Genomic DNA, 19,665 nt, shown 5'->3' with positions numbered 1-19,665 from the left:
TCTGGAATGAGACAATGATGGCCACTCTCCTCTCCTCTTCAACCTAATATTAGAATTCCTAGCTAGGGCAATAAGACAAGATACCAACATAAAGGGGATCCAAATTGGGAAAGAAGAAGCAAAACTCTCCTTCTTTGCAGATGATATGATCTTGTATTTAAAGAACCCAATGGACTCTGCTCCCAAGTTACTTGAGCTGATCAGAAACTTTGGCAAAATAGCAGGGTATAAAATTAATCCTCAGAAATCAATGGCTTTTCTGTATGCCAATAACTAGACGTACATGGCTGAAATTAGGAAAGCAACTCCTTTTGAAATAGCCACACAAACAATAAAATATGTAGGAGCTAACCAAACATGTGAAGGACCTTTATAACAAAAACTGTTAATCTGAAAAAAGAATTTAAAGCAGAACTAAGCAAGTGGAAAAGCCTCCCGTGTTTCTGGATTGGAAGGATTAACATCATGAAGATGGCAATACTGCCAAAGGCTTTATACAAATTCAATGTGATACCTATCAATATCCCAACCTCATTCTTCAAGGAAATAGAAGAAACAATCCAAAAATTCATATGGAACAATAAGAGACCCCGAATACCAAAAACAATTCTTAGCAGAAAGAACAGCGCTGGAGGAATATCAATTCCAAATTTCAAACTCTATTACAAACCCATAGTAATCAAAACAGCTTGCTATTGGCACAAGAACAGACCTGAGGACCAATGGAATAGGACTAAAGACCAAGAAATGAACCCACAGACCTAAAGCCACCTAATCTTTGACAAGGAAGTTAAAGAAATAGAATGGAAGAAAGACAGACTTTTCAGTAAATGTTGCTGGCAAAATTGGTTAAACACTTGTAGAAAACTAAAGCTTCATCTGTATATAAGGCTACTTCTCACTAAAGTAAAATTTGCTAAATTTTGCGAGACATCCAATTAATATTAAGACCATCATTAAGCGATAGGAGAGGTTAAACCACTAAAAAGAAAACTATATCTATGCAACCGGGCGTCAAATTATTCATCTGAAACATATAAGATAACCGGCTATGCAAGATTAATCAGACTACTTGTCTTTAGCCTCAGTGAGAAGAAGCCTCAGTGTATGAGTTGAGCTTCATTTGGACTCTATAACCAAACTATATGCTCAGAGCTTAAGGTATGAGGAATGGTGGCAAAGCCATACATGTTGCGACTTTGCATGAAATGAATAATGTGAAATGCAATTTGAAAAAAGTATGGAAATTGTATGAACTGCTGGGTTGACTGAGACCCTAGTCAGGAAAGTTACATGAAATTAGCATAACTCTAGATATCATGCTCATCATTTTTGCGATTAAAATTTAGGTTTGAACTAAAAAGAGTAATGAATTTCTTAAGAGTTAAATACTTAACTAATGATTTGCTTCTTTCTTTGACCATATTGGTTTCTCTGAAAAGAGTAACTGGTTTCCTTAAAAAGTAAAGAAACATAGGTCCCATGGTTTCCCTTATTTGCAATATCTAGTATAGGTATGTGTCAAGTGGAAAAGGTCAGATAATGTGATGTTAGGAAAATGAACCCTTAAATATGTATTTTAATGTTTTCGTTTCTTTCAGGCATGTGTTTCTAACGCATTTATAAGATTATTTCTTTGTTGCTTTGTATGTCCCTCCCCCACAGTGTAACCCCCGCTTTCACTATATTTGATGTCAGTATAACATGTGGAGATGGGGACAAACAAGTCGTTTAAGGATTCAGATGGACCTGTTGCAACAATGAGAAGTACAAAATGTCATGTCAAAACCAGCTTTACAATGTCGGTGTGGGCGGGGAGGGGGGTATGATTGGGTGGGGGGGGGGAGGCTGGGAAGGGAGGTGAAGGGTAAACAAAGGAGGAGGCTGCAATGCTTGGTAAGAAATGTATGCATTATCCTGACCATGTAATTGTAACCCCTCTGTACAGTATGTTCTCAAATAAAATAAAATAAAATTTAAAAAAATTGGTTTCTTAGAAAAGTGTGAAATTTTTGCTTTCAAAAACTATGTAGCCAGGCTCTGGTGTCTCATGGCTGTAATCCTAGCTACTCAGGAGGCTGAGAGATGAGGATCGCGGTTTAAAGTCAGCCCCAGCAGGAAAGTCCATGAGATTTTATCTCCAGTTAGCCACCAAGAAACTAGAAGTGGCACTGTAGCTCAAGTGGTAGAGCACTCACTTTGAGCTGGAGAGCTCATGGATAGTGCCTAGTCCCAGACTTCAAGCCTCAGGACTAAGAAAAAATGTAATAGAATGTGGGGCAATTAGTAATTTTTTTAATGTTAAGGTTTTATTCAAAATTATTACAAAGCCAATTTAAAATGTTCTAGATTTTAAACGCCAATGGCTCATGCCAATAATCCTAACTACTCAAGTGACTGAAATCTGATGATCATGGTTCAAAGGCAGCCCAGGCAGGAAAGTTCATGATACTCTTATCTCTAATAACTACCAAAACCCAGAAGTGGATCTGTGGCTCAAGGGGTAGATCACTAACCTTGAGCTCAAAAGCTTATAGACAGTGCCCAAGCCCTTAATTCAAGCCCTAGGACCAGCACACATGCAAAAAAAAAGTACTGAACTACCAAAGTGGGATGAATCAAAATGTATTTAATAATTATGAAATGGAGGCTCTTAAAATATCGATACATTTATATATGTATGTATGAACCTAATAGCTCCAAAATGGTAAATTGCTGTTAACTTAGTGACATTTTATTCATGTTGTCTTCCAAAGGTTCCTTCCTGTATATTTTCCTGTCATCTCATCCTCTTTTTCAATTTGAGCCAGAACTACTGATTTACTTCTAAACAACTGAATAAATTGCACCTGTGGTGTCACTAATGGGCTGTCACTAATGAGAATAGGTCACCAAAACCTGTGTACTTGGGAGCCCTTACATTCATGCGGTCTATCCCACATACTCTCGAACATGATAGCTGTCACTTCTCAGTTGCACTTTGAGAGGTCCCTCATGACATGGAAAACCGATTTATTCATCAACAGCCCATGAAAACCTGCAGCATTTCAACAGTTCTGTTAGTGTGTTTGGAAAAGGACTTTGTCCATAGAATCTTGAAATGCCTTTAATGATAACTTGATTGTAGTCTCGTAAAAGTCCCTGATACTCAGAAGTTGCCAGCTATGCCACAGAAATTATGAGATACAATATTTTACTCTTAAAACAGCTATTGTATATCAGGGTGACTTGCAAAATAGATATCTATACATTATAGAAGCATCCATTATGAATTCTGTGTCTTTGGGATAAGAATATTATTTATACTTAATATAGAAATGTGATTAAATTAAGTGATTTAACTTAAAAGCCATGTTTTTGACTTCAGAAAATACTTTTGAGACAAAAGTCTTTGAGCATTTCAACTCTGCTTGCAATTTACATCGAAGACTCATTTCACAACCATAAACATTACATTGACTATTAAGTTGGAGTTGTGCCAATGAAAAGTTTGAACATTAAATATGTTGATTTCAACAAGAAGGTAAATGTTCACGTGGAGATAATAAAATTACAGGCTTGTTTGAACATCATATTTTCAAAACAAACTTCTCTTTATATTCTTCCAGTAGAAAACATTTCCCGATGTTAAGTATTATCATATATACTTAGACAACCTCATCAGAGCTATGTTTCATACCTGACATCAAATAAAAACATGGAACCTACCATTCCTTTTACACAAAATTTAGTAATGTTGAAAAAAGGAAGATAAAAGGAAGAGTTCAATTCAGAGATATGTCACAACTGACAGGGGAAACAAATTTTAGTAATTTCATTTTGAAAGTACATCTTTTTATGTTTTCTTTCTTCTTTTTGTTTTGTTTCATCTGAAGCATAGATTTCAACTTGAAAATTGGGCCAGTTAAAATTTATAACACCCCAAATATTAATCAGCAGTGATGAGGTAGATTGTTATTTATGCTTATTGATGTTGATTTAGACTGTTCTTAAGTGGAGAAGATTCATATGTTATAGACAAAGACAGGAGTTTAAGTCAAATGAATTATTGGGAATATTGAATAGCATCATCTTAAATATATTTCTTAAGGTTGCTGTGACATCATACCACAGACTGGGAAGCTTAAAACACTAGAGATTTTTCCTCTTATGATTCAGAAAATTATAAGTTCAAATTATTGTTATCCTAGTGGATTTAGTTTGGAAAATGAGAAAAAATGATCCCAAACCTCTGTGAATTCACAAGAGAAACAGAGACACCAGCGAAATAAAAAGCATAAAAAATATTTGGATTGATCAGATTTGCAAATTTAGAGACACAAATTTCAAAGAGTTTGTAATATGCTCTCAGGACAAAGGGACTTCAAATAAATGTTAAAGGCAAAAACTACCAAAGGAGAAAGTGATTGCATTATTTGTGGAAAATTTAGATTCCTGCTGACAAGATAGCAATCTGTCTCAGGATGAAAGGGATGAGTAATTTAAATAAAAATGCAACTATTTCACAAAAAGGGAGGGGAAGGATGAGAACAAAAAAGATCTTGATATAGGAAAATTTTTACAAGTTATATGGGAATGGAATGTTCTGTTCTAATGGTAACTATAGTTGTCAGCATATAATTACAGCATGCAGTTTGTGTTTGGGCCTGCTGGGGTTTCAATGCATGCTGTGCTGTGAAAAATATATACAGCTTTTACAAGGTCAAAAGTTTATTTTGAGATGTATTTGACTGAAGTCTGGTATCTCATGTCCTCTTGGAGCACTTCAATCTGCATTTATCTGAATTATTTTAATTTTTCATATCTCATGCTTAGCTTTTGATGATTACAGACAATTCTTGACATTCCTTGGCTTTTAACCACATTACTAAAATTACACCCTTTGTTTTCATATTTTCATCCCTTCTACAACTCTGTGTCATTCCCCTTATTGTAAGTTTCTGCCAGGAATTAGATTTAGCACCTAACTTGAATCAGGAACAATTTCATGCTGAGATCCATAACAAATTAAAGATCCAAAGACCTGATTTACAAATGTGATCACATTTTGAGATCTGAGTATACATGAATGGTGGCATTAAATACCAACAAGGTATGCTGAAACCGGTGTATTAAAGGGACAAGAAATATAAATTTGAATATTTGGATATATTTGCAATGATTTCTAAAAAAAAGAGAAAAAATAGAGTTAGGAAGTGGTTAGAATTTATCTGAATTTCTTTTATTTAATTTTCAGGGTTTTTTTTTTTACTTTCATTTAATATTTTTATTTTGTACAAAGGACATGTCATTAAACAGAACATTTTATGAACACAATACCTTTTCATCAATGCTACCCCTTTTAATACTTTTACCCACCCTCTATACCACCTTTTCCCTCACTCTTCATAATTTTTAAGTTATGTATTAAATTTTGCCACTTAATAAAGCAATTTATGTATACAATACATCTTAATCTGTGTCATTCCTTAACATCTTCACCCCTTTGACTTACCCCTTCCTTTATTTTTCTTAATTCTGTGTTATACACCATTCATTCTTGTCTGCATTCTACTTTTTTCCCCTGTTCATTCTTCTAGCCATCTCCCCTTGCCTTGCCTTGCAAGTACTTATTTCTTGGTATTTATTTTATTGGTCTTTAACTTGATCTTTGTAAAGAATTATAGTACACATGCTCTCCAAAGATTCTATTATACCTTAGTAATTTCATTTATCAACACTTAAATATCACCAGTGTATTTACTTACAGACTTATAGTCAAGTTCTAGCTTTCACAAATGGGGGATATCTAGCAACCTATGTTTTTCTGTGTCTGGCTTACTTCACTTTATGTAATTTTTTCCAAGCCTTTCCACTTCTTTACTAATGTTACAATGTAATTCTTTTTGATAAATGAATCAATTCCATTGTGTATATATACCAATTTTTTGATCCATTTTTCCATTGTGGGGCATCAGTCCTGATTCCATATCTTGACTATGGTAAATAATACTGCAATAAATATGGTTGTGCTGGTTGCTTAATGTATCCTTATTTTTGCTCTATTGGCTAAATGCCTATGGATTACATTGCTTGGTCATATGGTTGCTTGAAGCAGCATCAATACAAAAGATAAAAGACCTTAATGTAAGGCCAGAGACCATGAAACTTTTACAGGAAAATGTAGGGGAAATACTAGGGCTCCTGGGCACAGATAAGTTAAGAAACAAAATAATTAAAAGAAAATTTATAAATGGGATTAATTTAAAAGTTTCAGTAAGGACTTACTGAAGGACATGCCTAACAAGCTAAATAGAAAGCCTCAATTGGAAAATTTTTCTACCAGCTATACATCAGACTAGTATCTAATATCCAAAACATATTTAGAGCTCAAAAAATTAAACCCTCAAAAACAATAAATCCTCTAAGAAACAACGACCCAATTACTAAATGTGCTAATGACATGAAAAGAGACTTGTAAGAAGTAAAAATGGCCAATAGACACATGAAGAAATGTTTAACATCTCTAGTTATCAAGGAAAAACAAGTCAAAACAACATCGAGAGTCCACCTTACCCCAGTTAAAATGACCTTTATCACGAAACTAACAATAACAAGTGCTGGCATGGTTGTGGCCAAGGAAATTCTATTATACTGTTGGTGGGATTGTAATCTTGTTCAATCAATCTAGAATGCATATGGAGGTTCCTCAAAATATTTACTTGAATTTCTAAATGATTCAACTAAGTACAGCCTACATTACAATAATAAGATTTTGATCTGGGAAAAATCAGACTTATTAGAATGTCATTGACAGTACTTAAAAAATCAAAGTATTTTAACCTTTACCCCACTGTGAAAAATTAGCTGACATAAAACCTTAAGAGAGGAATGACTAATTCTGCTTTGGTTTCAAAGATTTTAATCTATCATTGTGGGAAAAGAATCTTACAGCAAAGCAGCTCATATTATGGTGGTCAGAATGTAGTCAGAGTGAGAGTGCCAGAACTAGTTTACTTTCTATTCAGTCTCTACCTCACCCCTTTTGTTCTATATGTGCCTCCAGCATATTAGCTTGTTCCACCTATATCCAGGATGAGCCTTCCTCTCTTAATTAATCTTCACTAGAAATTAACACTCCTACAAACTCAGAGATGTACCTCAGGAACCTAACAGATACTTCTTAGTTCACTCAAGGTGGCAATCAAGATTAAACTTCACAAACTCATTGCTCATCAGAGTGACACCCAAACATGTACTGTTAAATCATAACATTTATTCTGCTTTTGGTCCCCAAAAGATTTATATATTTAGTCCATCTCCAAAAGTATGTATGTAACAGTCTCAATGATTATAATGTTGTTCAAAACAGCCAAGTTCAACGTTTCTTTGAAGGCTCAGGTAAACTCTTAGTTATGAGCCATTGTAAAAAATTTTTAAATGTACGTATTCCCAAGGTATAATGACTCAGAGTAACCACTTACATTCAAAACAGAGGGAAGAAGAGAGTAGCATGAAAGATTGTACCAACCAAAACTGAAACCCATCATCATGGCAAACACTAAATTCTGTAGGTTAATGTCTGTCATACTGACAGGTAACATGGTAACATGGTGACATGGTAATAGGGAGTGACCTCTAAAGGTCTTGGGAAACATTGTTATTATTGCTTTGCTAGTGGCAGATCACATGACTGTTCTTATAAGAATATGGCTACATAAGCCTATGAGTACCTGAGAGGCTGAACCTAGGGAAACACTTTCCTAGGTGATCCTGTGTGACCAAGTTGCCCTGGAAGTGCTCTCATCTCAAAGGGAAGTATTTCAAATACATTTTTACCTCTTTCACTCTGTGATCAGTTGGGTCTGGTTGATTCTTGAGATGCATTCATAGCATCTTTCTTATTGTCTCTAGGAAAAGTTCTTGGCATCTTTTTATTGCCACAAGTCTATCAACCATCTCTTCCTTGAGCTCAACATTAAGTGTGCTCTTTTTCTGGGAAAACTGAACATTTTTCATCTTTTCACTGCTTTTTGCTCTTAAATGTCACTGAAAGCCTCGATGAAAGCAGCTGCAATAACCATCTGACAACTTGAATTCTGGGATATCCTGAAATTTCTTTTACTAAAGTGGTTAGTACATCACCTTTAAACTGAGACTCTCAAATCTTAAGGCATGAACAAAATGCAGACACATTGTTTGCCAAAATGTAATATGAAAAGCTTATAATCCAAAAGAATCCTTATTTCCACCTGAAACTTCATGAACCTCATGTACTAACAGAATTCTGGTCTTGTGCACTCCCACAGATTCACCCATAAAGCTCTGCTAATAATATTGTAGAATTGCTTTAGCATAATTCTCTTAACTTTTAAATAATTTCCAAAGGCTCTGAACCACATGATCAAGATTTCACAGCAGCGACAACAAATTTCTGTGCTAACTGCTGACTGTGACAAAATACATAATTTTAGTCACTCATTTAAGTGAGGTCATGATGGTATTGAGCAGTTTACCTTATGGTGGTCATGAAGCAGAGAGATATAAGATCTGTGCTAGCTGACTTTTTCCCTTTCCTCTTTTTATTTCCATCTGAACCCCAGTCTGTGGAATGATGCCAAACATAATCAAGGGAGATATTCCCTTGTTTAGTTGATTTTCTCTCTAAAAAAAAACACAGAAACACCCAGAAGTGTAGTTTTTTTATTTCTAAGGAGTTTCTTAATCCACTCAAGCTGACAAAGTTTAATCATAATAATAACATTTTAAGTAATTCACAGAATCAAACCTTGATAAACAATGTAAAGATAGAAAACCTCTACTATAAACAACTCTTATACTACGTCCATCTTAGAATAATATATGTGAAGGTGATACAGAATAATCCAATACCTGACTCAATACCAAAGCAGAAATTCTGAAGCTAAAGTTTCCAAAGTCATGATATTGTAAGTTCAAAATCACTAGTTTTGAATGGACTTAGACAGAATGGAGCGCCTTCCTGAAATTTGTTGTAAGTTTCTCCATACTATTTTTCATCTTGTTTCACATAATTGCCATGATAATGATTTGTTATTGGTGTACATGTAACAATATATAGTTAATGAAAGTGATTTGGTTTAATGAAATCAATGATGTTTTTCATCCATGACAAAGTAAAAACATCAAGTCATGACAATATGAAAAATGTGATCTCATTTATGCATTACAATAATGTTAAAATGAAAATCTATAAAATCAATTAGGAAAATATTCTCAAATAATTGTTAAGGGAGTAAAGCAAAATGCCAGAAGGGAAAGAATTTTGGATCTTTGGTGGTAGGCAATTTACCTAACATGTTTATTTCTTCATTTCTAAAACATATGTGAGGCTCTCTGTAATTACTACATGAAATAATGTATGCTTATTTAGTAATAGACAAATGTTGAATATCTTCTAGACTGCACTTAATTAAAAAGAGCAAATTTTGTCAGTATTCTATTCATTTTATGGTTTTTGACAGCTAAGGAGCAAGCTGCTTTATGAATCCTGTTCAACAAGAAATGCATTCCCTGCTCTAGCTCCAATTCCTTTGAAGTATACATTTGATCGCCATGGATAAGGTAAAAATTAGGGTAACCATTCTTTTTCAAGGTTAGGATGATTAATCTTCGTTTTCTGTTTGGTTGGTTTGAGAAATGCCTAGGAGATTAACAAAACACATTTCAAGGAAATTCTGTGAGAGAGTTTCCAGTGAGGATTTGTTTGTGGTACATGACTGAGGAATAAAGAACAAACTTGAATGTGATTGGCATTGTCCAACAGGCTGCTGCAGTGGCTGGAACAAAAGCAGAAAAACAAAAGCTGGAACAAAAAGCCTGCCAGGACAAATTCATTCTCTTGCTCTTTGCTTCTCTGTTCCATTATACTCTCCCATTATGATGGCCTGTCTCAACACAGGCCTAGCAAAATAGAGAATCAAGTGACCATGAGCCATTGAAACTTTGAGACTAAATGAATCTTACCACCTTCAAAGTTATTTCAGGTATTTTGTCACAGTGAAGGAAAGCTGATATAACACTCCAGTACTCAAAATACTCAAAAATACAGGTTAAAATTAAACGTATTTTCGTTGGGTGCCAGTGGCTCATGCCTGTAATCCTAGCTACTCAGGAGGCTGAGATCTGTGGATTGCAGTTGAAAGTCAGCCTGGGTAGGAACGTTCTGAGACTCTTATCTCCGATAACCACCAGAAAACCAGAAGTGGCACTGTGGCTCAAGTGGTAGAGCACCAGCCTTGAGCTGAAGAGTTCAGGGACAGAGCCCAGGCCCAGAGTTCAAGCCCCATGGCCAAGAAAAATTTTAAAAAGTACTTCTATTTTTCTGTTACAAAAACCAGAAGATAACAAATGGGGCAATGTCATTCTTTCTGATGGAGGCATAGAATTCCATTGTGTATATATACTACACATGGTTTCCCTTATTTGTAATATCTAGTATATGTATGAGTCAAGCGGAAAAGGTCAGATAATGTGATGTCAGGAAAATGAACCCTTAGATGTGTATTTTAATGTTTTTTTTTTCTTTCATGCATGTGTTTTTAACACATGTATAAGATTATCTCTTTGTTGCTTTGTATGTCCCTCCCCCACAGTATAACCCCTGCTTTCACTATATTTGATGTCAGTATAACTTGTGGAGGAGATGGGGAAAAACCAGTTGTTTAAGAATACAGGTGGACCTGTTGCAACAATGAGAAGTGCAAGTTGTCATGTCCAAAACGAGCTTTACAACGTCGGTGCGGGGGGGGGGGGGTGGGAAGGGGGGAATGAGAAGGATTGGGATTGGGGGGGAGGGGGAGGCTTGGAAGGGATGTGAAGGGTAAACAAAGGAGGAGGCTGCAATGCTTGGTAAGAAATGTACGCATTATGCTGCCCATGAAATTGTAACTCTTCTGTACAGTATGTTCACAAATAAAATAAAATTAAATTTAAAAAAAATCAGAAGATAGTGCATTCAATATGTAAAGTTAACAATGTGATGTGATAGGTTAAATGTTATTTATAAGGTTAGAAATTCTTATATTTTAAATTATCTTTAAGTAGTTGTACAAATGAGTTGAAATTTAACAAAACAGTTAATGAAAACAATATATTTTGATCAAATTCACCCCTTCCAACATTCTCTTTCATCTTTCCCCTGGGTAGCATGTCCCTCACTCTTCTTAATTTTGTAGGATATTCATTTTGTCTTTATTGAATTCTCTCCCTCTTTTCTTCATTCAGCTACCCCTTTTTCCTTAATCCTACCCCACAAGTACCTTTTAAATACCCACTTCTTATTGTTTTATTTTATTGAATTTTACCTTTGCATTTATAAGAAATTGCACTATTTGATTTCTTTCTTGAATCTACTATATTTCAGATAATACAATTGTATACATGTGCATAACACCCAATCTATTATGTTTATAAGCTAAATTTGACTTGCACAGGTAAGGAGAAAGATGCATCCTTTGTCAATCTGGGCCTTACTTAACATAATTTTCCAGGTTTTCCCATTTCTTTACAAATGATACAATATCATTCTTTCTGATAGTTGAGTAGAATTATATTGTGTGTATACTTCACATTTTCATGATCCATTTTTCCATTGAGGGCCATCTGGGCTAATTCCACACCTTGTCTATAGTGAATAATACTGTAATGATCATGGTTGGGCTGGTCACATACTATCTTCTGTTTTGTGCTCTTTTGAATAAATGCCCAGGAGTGGTTTTGTTAGATCATATGGTATTTCTATAGTTAATTTTTTGAGGAACCTCCATGCTGCTTTCCAGAGTGGTTGGACAAGTTTACATTCCCACCAATAGTGTAATAAAGTTGTACTCCCTTGGCCATATTTTAAATTTTTATTTGTTTAATTTATTTTTATTATATTATAAAGGTTATGAACAAAGGGGTTACAGTTACATAAGTCAGGTAATGAGTATATTTCCTTCTGAACAATTTCACCTCATCCTTTGTTTTCTCCCACTTTTTCTCTCCTAGCCCCTCTTCCTTGCAAATTTTATAGTTCACTTTCAACATAGTGTCTAATGAGTATAACTGCTGCATTTATTCACTTTTTGTCCACATTTTTAGTCTAAATTAACATACAGCATTTACATTTAAACCATACTCTATTAATACTGGTTATAAGAAGTTTATTACTGAAGAAAATTGATTAATTCCACATACAGCTGTTTACCCTAGTTTAAAGGGTGATAACTATATGTTTATAAGAACTTTCTAATAATATTAGGTTTGCATAAGGTTCAATGTGTTACTAAAATTATGGGAAATGTTCAATATAATGAAGTCTATTGTTAGATAAATCAAGAGCAATAAATTGCTAGTACAGCTTTACAATCCATGTTGGCAAAAAAATGAAGATTTGGGTGCAATGCACCATGTTTATCAGTGATTACAGCTAGGCATCACATAGCAAGAAAATTTGAAAAGACAAAGAACATGAGGCTATACTAATCTGCCCAAAGAAATGAAAAAAAAAGAAAATGTGTTACATTCCATTTTCATTTTCAAGTAATTTCGTTTTTTGTTGTGGTTGGTCATGGGGCTTGAACTCTGGGCCTGGGTGCTGTCCCTCAGCTCTTTAGTTTAAGCCTAGCTTGCTACCACTTGTGCCACAGTGCCACTTCTTTAAGTAATTTCTTTAGGTAGTTAAGGTTATGTACGTGTATATTCTTACTCTTTTCTAGACACATACAATGATTTTAAAGTTTGTAATATATCTTGAAAGTTTACAAATGTCATCACCGTATCACGATTTTTCTGTCTACCTATAAATTAGGGTGTTTCTTGATTAGAAATCATGTGGTTACTTATATATTGCTAGTTTATAGTAAATAGGAACAAATAATATTTGTATGAAGTATAAGATTACACTTAGAGGAAGAGAATTCATTTGATAACATTCAATTTTATACTAGGAAGAAGTCTGTACTTGAAAGATTTCTACACTGAAATTATTGTCCCATGTTTGATGTAAGGATTTAAAGCTTTTAATAATACTTCACTATTTTTAAACTTCAACCTTTCTTCTTGCCTTTTCTGTCACTCAAGTAGGTTATCAGTAGTTATATGAAGTAATATCCATAAAGGTTCAATGTTAAAGCAACAATACAAATTTCACTAAAACAATCATTTACAAAATATAGAGTTTTAGCAACAATGTAGTCATAGTGGCAAAAGTTCAATAACTTAAATATGGTCTTGGTTTTAATCTGGCACTTTCAAATTACAATGCTGAAAGATTTACTGGTCAAACCTAGAAAAAGATTGGCAATTGCTAAGTTTGTGAACTAATATGTCTTGACCAACTAAATTTCATTTAATCATAAAACAAATTCATTAGAATCAGCAAGTCATACCAAAAATAATTTGGATTACTATATTATATTTCATGTACACTTTAGAAATGAAGCAAAAATTAAAAATCTGAGTTTTTCCAAGGACTACAATAATTTTCTGTTTGACCTTTAGTTTACAATGTCTCACTTTTTAAGATTTTATGAAATGTTGTTTTTCAGCATAGATAACATGTCTCTTGAATAGATGTGCTGTCTTATCACATTTCACCCTTCAAAAAACCTACACCAGTGTGTTAAACATGGCAACAAAGAGTCTCAGTGAATAAGCTTTAAATGGTTGCAGCATTTTCCCTCAAAGGCTTCTAAATATTTGGACCTATCCGAAAGCATTCTCAGGACATATATTAATAGCATATTTTATTTATATACAAATAAAACTCATCACCCCTGTTTTCCCTGTATTTGATGTTGGTATAATTTGTGGAGGGGAAGGGAAAAAACAAATTGTTTAAATAGGGATAAAGGTGGACCCATTGCAACAATGAGACGTACAAGTCGTTATGTCGAAAAGCAAACTTCACAACTTTGCGGGGGGGGGGGCAGGGGGAGATGTTAGGGCAGCAATGGTAAGGGGAAGCAAAGGAGGAGGCAACAATGCTTGAAAAGACATTTACTCATTACCTTGCTCATGTAATTGTAACCCTCTGTACGCTATTTTCACAATAAAAAACAATAAAAAATCAATACACAAACAAACAAAAAACAAATACAATTCGTCTGCACCTGAATGAAGAAATTTTCCAAAAATTTCTGAGTAGTTAGAAGGTAATCCATTTACATTGATCTCAAGAAAACAATTACACTTTCATTTGCTTATGGTCAGACATACTAAAAATGGTACTTCTCAGAAATTAGTGTTAATAGTACTATAGCCTACTTTAAAACAGTACCTTAACAATGTATCTGGATGTAAAACTAAGACCAATATTATTCATTCAAAGACCATTTAACAGGTCTAATTGGAGAAGTAGCATCAAAATGGATTTTTCCAGATTTGTTAGACAGTGTTTATCACACAAAGCAGCAAAGCAAGCCTACAGTACATTGATTCAGTTCCACTTTGACTATGGGAAGACAGCCTGAGTCAATGTTCAAACAAAAAGTTTTAAGATAAACTGCAACACTTTAGAAAACATTCACTTGAGTGAATTATGCCAATTTTTTTAAAAAAAAGCCTTTTCCACAGATTTGCCGAAATGAATCAATTTCCTATTAAGATGTAAACAATAATTCAATTCTCCTGGCATTAGTTGAAGGAAGTAATTAGGAAATTAATGTGATAACAGTCTTCCCATCAACATTAGTTTCTGTACCACAGTTACCTCAATGTTTTAGTTATAGCTAAGCTAAAAAACAGAGATTTGAAGCTATTTATAAACAACTACTTTATAGACACACACAATTCAGCTCATTAGACTGACATTGGGATTCTCATTGAGACAGAATTGTTTTTATGATGGTAATTTAAATGCTAGGTTTTAGCCAGATACAATTTAGATCATTGTGAAATATCTCACAAGGCAAAAACAATTCTGAAATATAAATGATGACGAACTTTCACCATATAAAGTTTTCTTGTGCCAGCCACTAAGGTATAATCTTCTGGTACAAAAAGAATGATTTACTAATACAGATAAAAATAAAAAAAGTTACTTAGAGAACTGAAAAACAAACTATTACATATACCATAACGTTGTTAGGAAATAACCTGTTAGTTTTTAGATAAATTATCTTAAATTTAAAATATTTGAAAGGCTCTCTGCTTTCTGAAAACGTTTGAAAAAATACCCTACTTTTTGGTATGCTCTGTGGAATAATTCCCTAATTTCCGTTTTCAGTGAGCTTGTGCAGTATTTCGGTGGTTGATTGTAATTTGTTCCACAATGAAATATCCTTAAGAATTAAATTCTATGGTAAAGGGGTATCACCAAAAATAAAGATCAAAGTTAACGTAATGCTGTCCATAGTCAGCATCAATGCTCAGAGCAATATTTAATTTCCAAGAAACAGCATCCTTGAAATAAGGGATACAATAAAGAGATCAAGGACATCCTGGAATATTAATGTGGTTACTGGTGTCAGCAATTTTATCAAATGAGAACCTACTTTGCCTGATTTCTAACAGAGAACACTCTTTTTCTATTATCATCTTTATATGTCAAGACACTATTCAATTGTTTCTAGTTAGATTGCTTTCAAGCCATTCTACCGTCTTATATGTCAAGACACTATTCAATTGTTTCTAGTTAGATTGCTTTCAAGCCATTCTACCGTCTTAGGATCAAAGTATGGTATTTTACCTATTTGTATAAATCTGTGTATAGGTAAATGCAATATAATTCACAGTACATGTTTCAAGCAATATGGATCTGAGTTTTTAAAACCTGGATTAGACCTTTTCTTTTTTATTATTGTGCAAATACAGTACAGAGGGGTTACAATTACATGGGCAAGATAATGAGTACATTTTTTATCAAGCATTGTAGCCTCTTCCTTTGTTTGCCCTTCCCCCCGCCCCCACCAAAGTTGCAAGGTTCGTTTTTGACATAACGACTTGTATGTCTCATTGTTGCAATGGGTCCACCTGTATCCTTATTTAAATGATTTGTTTTTTCCCTTCCCCTCCACAAATTATAACAACATCAAATACAGTGAAAGCAGAGGTTACATCATGGTGGAGGGACATACAAAGCAACAAAGAAATAATCCTATAAATGTATTAGAAACAATAGCATCAAAGAAAAAAAAACATTTGAATACATATCTTAGGGTTCATTTCCCTAACATCAATTTATCTGACCTTTTCTGCTTGACTCAGACAGATACTAGATATTGCAAATAAGGGAAACCATGGGACCTATGTTTCTTTGGGCCTGGATTACTTCATTTAATATAATTTTTCCAAGTCTTTCCATTTCCTAACAAATGGGACAATGTCAGTTTTTCTGATGGAGGCATAGAATTCCATTGTGTATATATACCACATTTTCTTGATCCATTCATCTACGGAGGGGCATCTGGGTTGGTTCCATATCTTAGTTATGGTACATAGTGCTGCTCTTGTTTGTGAACATTTGGGTAAATGCTCAAAAGTGGGATTGCTGGGTCATAGGGAGCTCCATACTACTTTCCAAAGTGGTTGAACAAGTTGACACTGCCACCAACAATGCAGTAAGTTTCCCTTCTGTCCACATCCCCTCCAGCATCTGTTGTTATTAGAGTTCTTGATTATAGCCATTCTAACTGGGATGAGGTGGTATCTCAATGTTGTTTTGATTTGCATTTCTTTTATGGCTTGAGAGGTTGAGCATTTCTTCATGTGTCTATTGGCCATCCTTCTTTCCTATTCAGAGAAGTTTCTCTTTAAGACTTTAGCACATTTATTAATTGGGCAGTTGTTTCTTTGAGGATTTGTTGTTGGGAGATTTAATTTTTTGAGTATATTTTAGATATGAGACCAGGTATATTTTAGATATGAGACCTTTGTCCGTTGTATGGCTAGTGAAGGTCTTCTCCCAGTCCGTGGGCTTTCTATTGATCTTGCAGAAGCTCTGCAATTTCATGCAATCCCATTTGTCCAACCTTTCTTTGATTTGTTGTGATTCTGGATCTCTATTAAGAAAATTTTGGCCTGTGCCAAGGAGACCTAGGGTTTCTCCTATTCCATCCTGTAATGTTTTCAGAATGTCTGCTTTGACTCTGAGGTCTTTGATCCATTTGGAGTTGATTCTGGTACAGGGTGATATATAAGGATCTAGCTTTAGTTTTCTATAAGTACTTAACCAATTTTGCCAGCACCATTTACTGAAGAGGCAGTCTTTCTTCCATTCTATTTTTTTAGCTCCCTTTTCTAACTACTAATATCCTTATGAACAAATCATACAGCTCCTCTGGGCTTTCATTTCTTCATCTGCAAAATAAGGGTTATATAAATGCCCTAGTCTTGCTGTATAGATTACAGATAAAATAATGTAAAACATTTCATTCAAAGACTTGGAGTCTACAAGTCTTCTTCTCTCCTATCTTGGCCTTAAGAATTTTTTCTGCTGTTTTTCTCCCACTATTGAATGTCTATACACATAGCATTAATCAAAGCCCAAGTCTCACGAAAATTCACCTTCTTCTCCTATGCCTCATACTTTTGCGAAAAGAAGTTTGACAAGAACAGAGGCTGGAATTTCACATTTTTTGATAAATATTTACAATCATAATTATACATCATTTCACATGTATGTAAACATCAACAACATATATACATTATGTGTAAGAATATTGATGAACATTTTTCTTTGAGAAACATTTTTATTGATCATTTTTAAAATGGAATGTTTGTTTTGTTTGTTTCTTTCTTTTTTGTAAATTTTTTTGTAACAGTGATGTACAGAGGGGTTGCAGTTACATAAGTAATGTAATGAGTACAATCCTTTTTAAACAGTGTTACCTCCTCTTTTCCTCATTTCCTCCCAATTCCCACCCCAGACTTCTCTCTCACCAAGTTGTAAATTTCATTTCCAACACCATGTCTAGTGTGTAACACTGTTGCCTTGGTCCAACTGTTGTCCCACCATTTCTGTGATTCCTCTTCCTTTTCCAATATCAGATAAACATATATGCAAAATAAATGGTAAAGAAATAAAGAACAGAGTTAACAGGGAATAAAACAAAGGGAAAAAGAAGGAGAAAAAGATATAACCACAAACAGTACAATTTAAAAAAACTCTTGTTTCCATTTCTTGGAGTTTATTTTGATAAGCATTGTTTTTATGAACACAAGCACAAAGTTATTGAGCTATTGTGATCCTCTGCTAAGAATATCAGAGACATATTCTAGTTATTACAAAAGAGGGAAACCACGCAACCTATGTTTCTTTGTATTTGCCTTGTTTTGGTTAATAAATTTTTTCCCAAGTCTTTCCATTTCCTTACCAATGGGCCGATGTCATTCTTTCTAATAGAAGCACAAAATTCCATTCTGTAGATATACCACATTTTCTTGAGAAAATTACTGAGAATCATCTAGGTTGATTTCATATCTTAGCTTTGGTAAATAATGTGTCAGTGAACATGGTTGTTCTGGTTTGTGGTAATTTGGGTAAACACCCAGGCGTGGGATGACTAGCTCAAAGGGAAGTTCTATGTTTCAGTCTTTTGACGAACCTCCATTCTGCTTTCCAGAGTGGTTGAACAAGTTGTATGATTTCAATATTTTTTCATTTTGTAAAAGCAAATTGCCTTAAGAAGTGAACCCTTATTCTCTATGACATAATTACAGTTTCATCAGTTGGAATGGTTATACTTTGGAGATTATAACAGCTAGTATTCCATTCCCAACAAGAATGATAATATTTATGAAACAACTACAATTTTACTTTGCCTGTTGCTGTAATAAAATAGGGGAAAATTCAACTATCATAATGATAAACAGTTCATCATTAAATGATTATTGAGTGTCATTAATAAAGGTTCTTGCACAACAGGACATTGATGCCTTTCAATTCGCAATTCTTTAGCAGCCATGAATGGATCACGTATTTTAACCTGTAAGAAATCAATTTCTCAGAATGAAATTATTTGATTAATAAATATTTTAATTTAAAATTATTTTCTTGGATATTATTTTTGCTTTTGTCATGAAAATATGAAATCTCTAATAGAATTGTGTTCAATGACAGTAGAAATCAATATTTTAAAAGATATACCTCTCACATTTCAATTTAAAAAATCTTATTATGCCTGGTGTACTACAGGATGTCAGCCAAAGCATTTTGTCCAAATTCCTACTGGCAGTAGTTTGCATAGGCAGACAGTCTGCCCTCTGGCCCTAGTTTGGCTAAATCTTTGCAACCCAAGATGTAGCCACAATTATTCATCTTTTCTTCAAGGATTGTTGTGTTTCCTAACAAAAATATATACCTTTCAGAGAAAAATCTTTTATTCATCCTACCTTGTAGTCAAAAGCAATTATCAATAATACAAAGGAGAAGAAAAAAGTGGAGAATCCATATTGATAGAGCTGGTGAGAGCCAAGGAGAAGCCAAATATAGGATGTCCAGATGAAATACCTATCAAATCACCTTGCACAACAAACTAGGGGTTTCACTGGAAAACTGTAACAGAGATTATGAATTTTGAGTGCATAGAAAAGTCCGTGATTAGAAGAAGTACCATGAAAAAAAAGAGGAAGGAAAGGAGCTCCCTTCAGCAATTACAACTTCTTAACCTAGACATATTACAGGAAGCTTTAAGCTGAAGATCTGTTCTCTTTTGTTCCAGA

Source organism: Dipodomys merriami, unplaced genomic scaffold, assembly GCF_024711535.1.
Source record: "Dipodomys merriami isolate MVZ:Mamm:240054 unplaced genomic scaffold, mDipMer1.0.p SCAF_3, whole genome shotgun sequence".
Taxonomy (NCBI): Eukaryota; Metazoa; Chordata; class Mammalia; order Rodentia; family Heteromyidae; genus Dipodomys; species Dipodomys merriami.
The sequence above is the reverse complement of the archived record's forward strand: the minus strand, read 5'-3'. Positions refer to the sequence as shown.